We start from the raw sequence: 6,000 nt of genomic DNA, 5'->3' as shown, positions 1-6,000 counted from the left end.
GTCTCTGATCCCAGACTCACGCCTGTGGGTTTCCTCCTGGAGGCAGTGGAGGCTCACATGGCTGTACTTAAGCAGGAAAGGGCAGGTAAGAACTGGGGAGGAGAATGTCTTCTCACTGCTTCGTTTTATTTTTCAAGTGCCAACTTCTTAATATCTGTGAGTCAAACACTGTACTATTATTGGGATTGTGGCAGCACCTCTAATTGACAGTTTTTTTTTTTTTGGCATGTGTTTTGAGGCAAAGTCACTGTGTAACCCAGACTGGAATGCAATGATGCGATCATGGCTTACCGTGGCCTCTACCTCCCAAGCTGAAGTGATCCTCCTGCCTCAGCCTCCCGAGTAGCTGGGATTACAGGCACACACCACCACGCCTGGCTCGTTTATTTTTTGTAGAGATGGGATTTGGTTACATTGCCCAGGCTGCTCTTGAACTGCTGGCCTCAAGGAATCCTCCTTCCCACCTTGGGCTACTGAAGTGCTGGGATTACAGGTGGGAGCCACGGCACCCTGCCCTAATTAATGTTTCTTTTTTCCCAGGTGCAGTGGCTCCCGCCTGTAATCCCAACACTTTGGGAGGCCGAGGCAGGCAGATCACTTGAGGTCGGGAGTTCGATACCAACGTGGCTAACATGAAACCCTGTCTCTACTAAAAATACAAAAATTAGCTGGGTGGGGTGGCGGGCGCCTGTAATTTCAGCTACTCAGAGGCTGAGACAGGAGATCGCTTGAACCCAGGAGGCGGAGGTTGCAGAGTGGAGATTGCGCCACTGCACTCCAGCCTAGGGAACAAGGCCAGACCTCCGTCTCAAAACAACAAACGAACAAACAAACCACCACAAAAGCAGTTTTTTTTTTTTTTTTTTTTTTTTTAAAGCAGGCTGAGCACAGAGGTTCATGCCTGTAATCCCAGCATTTTGGGAGGTCACTTGAGTCGAGGAGTTTGAGACCAGCCTGCAACATAGTGAGACCCCCGTCTCTACTAAAAAAATAAAAATTAAGAAGTGTGTGTGCCTGTGTGTACGTGTGTGTGTGTGTGCGCGCGCGTGTTTCTCTGGTCTTTCCAGCTTGGATCTTTCTTGATGTCCTTTTCCTGTGCAGAGGAGGTCTGGTCTGAGCAAACGTGACTTGTTGAGACCCATTTCTGTTTTTCTTTTCAAATGTACCTCTGTTACTCTCTTTCAAACACATGAGGGAAAACTGGAAGAGAAGCTCTGCCCAACCCCAAGTTGCAGGGTTCACCTGGGGCAGTGCTTAGGGGCCTGAGTCTCTCAGTCTGGCGGTCTCCTCTGAAGTCAAATTTTGGTGCTTCTTCTTTTCTAGTTGTGTAACCCTGGACTCAGCCCTTCATCTTCCTGAACCTCAGATTCTTCATTTGTGAAGTGAAGAAATAATATTTACTTTGCAGGGCTGTGAGGATTAACAGAACACACAAAAGTTCTTGCATAATAGGCTGGGCATGGTGGCTCATGCCTGTAATCCCAGCCTGCTTTAAAAAAGAAAAAAACTGCTTTTGTGGAGGGAGGATCACTTGAGTCTGGGAGTGGGAGGCTGCAGTGAGCTAGGAGCACGCCACTGTGCTCCAGCTGAGTGACAGAGTGAGACCCTGTCTCAAAAAAAAAAAAAAAAAAAAAAAGATTTAAGGGCTCTCTTATTTTCCAGGAGATTGGTGTAGTTTATATTCTTTCATCCAACTGGCTCACATTTAGTGAGTACCTTGTATGTCCTGGATGTAGGCACTAGGATAGAACAGTGGATGAAATGAACACAGTCCCTGACACCATAAAGCATAAAGCAGGCAGACAAGCAGAAAATAATGACACAGAAAATAAGGTATTATAGGCTGGGTGCAGTGGCTCACGCCTGTAATCCCAGCACTTTGGATGGCTGAGACAGGCAGATCACTTGAGGTCAAGAGTTCAAGCCCAGCCTGGTCAACATGGTGAAACCTCATCTCTACTAAAAATACAAAAATTAGCCGGGCGTGGTGGCGCGAGCCTGTAATCCCAACTGCTTTGGGGGCTGAGGCAGGAGAATCACTTGAACCTGGGAGGCGGAGGTTGCAGTGAGCCAAGATCCCGATGCTGCACTCCAGCCTGGGTGACTGAATAGATTCCACCTCAAAAAAAAAAAAGTATTATACTTGATATTAATAAAATGATATTTATTCACTTGAGATAGTGTATTGCTCTGTCACCCAGGCTGGAGTACAGTGGTACAATTATAGCTCATTGCAGCCTTGAATCCCTGGGCTCAGGTGAGCCTCCTGCCTTGGCTTTGGTGAGTCCCAGTTACTAGCTGGGACTTAGTAACTGGATGCCCACCATCATGCCCAGCTATGAGTTTTAAGAATAAGATGAAATTTAAAAATTACAGGGCAGGGGCCAAGTGCAATGGCTCACACCTGTAATCCCAGCATTTTGGGAGTCCGAAGTGGGAGGATTCCTTGAGGTCAGGAGTTTGAGACCAGCCTGGACAACATAGCGAGATTCTGTCTTTACAATAAATGAAAAAAATTAGCTGGGTGTGGTGGCATGTGCCTGTGGTCCCAGCCATTTGGGAGGCTGAAGTGGGGGGAATCAGTTGAGCCCAGGAGCTCAAAGGTGCAGTGAGCTATGATCGAGCCACTGCATTCCAGCCTGGGCCACACAAAGAGACCCTCTCTCTGTCTCTTTTTTTTTTTTGAAATGGGAGTTTCACTCTGTTGCCCAGGCTGGGGTGCAGTGGCCCAATCTCCACTCATTGCAACCTCTGCCTTCTGGTTTCAAGCGATTCTCCTGCCTCAGCCTCCCGAGTAGCTGGGATTATAGGCATCTGCCACCGTGCCCAGCTAATTTTTATATTTTCAGTAGAGATGCGGTTTTGCCATGTTGGCCAGGCTGGTCTTGAACTCCTGACCTCGTGATCCGCCCACCTGGGCCTCCCAAAGTGCTGGGATTACAGGTGTGAGCCACCTCATTTGGCTGAGACACTGTCTCTTTAAAAAAAAAAAAAAGTAATAATAATGAAGATAAATAACGCTTTGGTTCCATAAAAGGAGGTACCTCGCAGAGCCATTGGAAGCCTCAGCCAGGAGAGCTCAGGACGATCTTCCCCTGACTGCACCGAGCCAGGCACCTGGGCGGTGTGGGAGGGCGGCCTGAGGGGGCGGTTGCCCCTCTCGTTTTGTGGCCCTTCCCTGCGCCAATTATTGCTTTATTACTGTTTTCGGTCAGATATAATTCCAGCATTTTCTATAATCTTGATCTTTTCATTGATACCAGATTTTTATACAAATATTTGTATATGAAATGATTGTGTGCCCACCAGAATACATTCCCCGGCAATTAGAACGTTTAAGATGCAGCTCCTAACCGTCCTTCATTTATTACTTTTGAACGTGTTTTGTGATTTTTTGTGGGAATGTGTTTAATCCAATAACAATTCTCATTTAGAGTTGCAAAACACGAAGCCATTTCGAACCGAGACAGATGGCAGCTAAATGAAGTTTAATTAAAGAATGAGTGCTTTGAATCAAATCACTTTTTAAAAAGTACAGTACACGGAGATTCTGGAGAGGTTGCATAAACAGCATCTGGGCGCTTCTGTGAGGAAGAGTCGGTAAGGCTTTCCCATCGGCACAGGGTGGGAGAAGGGAACAGCGGCCCATTGCAGGAGACCTCTGTCCGCTGCCTGGACACACCTCCCAAAGCCCAGGCCCCCAGGGACTGGGGGAAACTCACAGGAGGCAACCTCTTGCTTCAAAGGCTTTGGCTTGGAGCAGGGGAAGGGGGTGGGAGAGGGGTCCCCATTTCTGCCCTTTCTTTAAGACATAGGGTCTCGCTGTGTTGCCCAGGCTGGAGTGCAGTGGCTCAATCCTCTGCCTTTAGGGAAGCAGGAGGACACGAGGGTTTGCTGCACCTACCCACTTAATTGCACGCCATCTGCACAGTGAGCCTGAAAGAGAACAGATGGGAAGCTTCGCAGGCCTCTGTGCGATGGAGGATCGGGTTCCCCAGGCCCTACCCCCAGGCTTTGTGCTTCTCCATGCATGGGATGGCAGTGCCCGCGGGCACAGTCTCAGCCTCACCACTTCCGGCCAGGCAGGAGCCACTTCTGGCTCTGGCCGCAGATCTGAGTGGTGGAGTGGGGGTGGCAGGTCTAGACGACCGACAGGCGCCAGCGGGCGGTGGCGGGTGGGAGGGGGCACCAGGTGGTCCACTCCCTGGGGACAGAACGGTGGGACAGAAGGCTGGGGACCCCTACGCCCTGCGAGGTGCCTGGAACGCCGCGCCTAGATGCTTGCACTTGGTGCAAAGAAAGCAAAACAGATTGTAAATCGAGTCACAGGATCGGGGGTGGGGGATGGGTTACAGGGCGTGGGGGTTGAAGGCTAGGTGACAGCCGCAAGGACTCTTCAGATCATCTTGACTTCATAGGCAGTTTCTGCTTGGAGGTGGTGGCCAGTTTAGGAGGTCATCCCTGCCCCCATCCTGGAGTGGAAAAAGTGGGCCTGGCCCAGGGCAGGAGCTGAGGGTGGAGTGGAGGCACCTAGTGGCACTGGGAGCCACTAGGAGGTGGGAGGGAGGAGGGTGAGGCTGGCAGCTGACTGGGTGGGGGGTTTGCACTAGTGGAGAGAGGGGTGGCTGTGCCAGGCACGTGGTTTCTAGCATCTTTCCAGGAGGAAGCATGGTCTGGAAGGCTGGGATGGAGCCTTCCTCCCAGCTCTGGGCATGGATGGGACTGACCCTGAGGGCTGGCAAAAGCCCTGGACTAAAGTTTTGACCATTTCCTCAGAACTCAGACCATTTCCTCAGACCATTTCCTCATTGACTCAACTCAGTCCCTCCAAGCCACAGGCCTCATTCTGGGCCCTGGGTGGATGGTTAGAGCCAGATCCTGGGGCCACCCTGACCCCTGACTCTCCAGAACCCCTGGTCCATCTGATTGGCTGATCCTCTAGTTATTTTCTCCACCTGGCCCAAACCACTGCCATTTCTCTCTCTCTCTCTTTTTTTTTTTTTTGTTTGAGACAGAGTCTTGCTCTGTCACCCAGGCTGGAGTGCAGTGGTGCGATCTCAGCTCACTGCCAACCTCTACCTCTTGGGTTCAAGAGATTCTCCTGCCTCAGCCTTATGCCCAGCTAATTTTTGTATTTTTAGTAGAGACAGGGTTTCGCTATGTTGGCCAAGCTGGTCTCGAACTCCTGACCTCAGGTGATCCACCCACCTCAGCCTCCCAAAGTGCTGGAGTTACAGGCATGAGCCACTGTGCCTGACCTCCACTGCTATCTTCTTTTAGAGCCTCCCACATGGTCTTCCGATTTATTCCTCCCTTCTCCAGTGTCTCTCAGCGGGCAGGGGCACTCTTCCAAAATGCAGACCTAGGCCTGGCTCTCCCCCAGGTACTTCCTGTTGTGGGCCTCATTTGCCCTCTGGAAATTGCCTTGGCCCGGCTTATGAGGCCTTCTGCATGGGTCAGTGAGTTAAAGGACGCAGCTCTGTCCCAGAGCACATGGCTGGGCAGACGTAACCCAGGCTGGATGTCCGCCTCTGCCCACCACTTTAGCCCGGCACCATGTGTAGGAGACACCTGCTGAGCGTCCTCGGGAACCCTGACCGAGTCCGAACCTGCCCCGACATGTCACCTCCAGCCACCCTGCGTCTATTCTGGCGACACCTTCTTATTCCTGGAATGCACCCAGTCCCTGTCCAGCTCCGTTTTTGCCCACATGGGTCTCTTCTCAAACACCCACCTGCCTCAGCCCTCCTCTCTTTGTCCCCTCAAAGCCTCACTTGCTCTTCAAGCCTCAGCTTCAAGGACTCTTCCTACTTTCTGCACTAGGTGAGGTCCCCTGCTTTGTTTTTTCAGAGGCAGGGTCTTGCTCTGTGGCCCATGCTCAAGAGCAGTGTCACAGCTCACTGCAGTGTCAAACTCCTGGTCTCAAACAGTCCTCCTGCCTCAGCCTCCAGAGTAGCTGGTACCACAGGCACACACCACCATACCCAGCTAGTTAAAATT

Source organism: Rhinopithecus bieti, unplaced genomic scaffold, assembly GCF_001698545.2.
Source record: "Rhinopithecus bieti isolate Rb0 unplaced genomic scaffold, ASM169854v2 scaffold_24996, whole genome shotgun sequence".
NCBI lineage: Eukaryota > Metazoa > Chordata > Mammalia > Primates > Cercopithecidae > Rhinopithecus > Rhinopithecus bieti.
The sequence above is the reverse complement of the archived record's forward strand: the minus strand, read 5'-3'. Positions refer to the sequence as shown.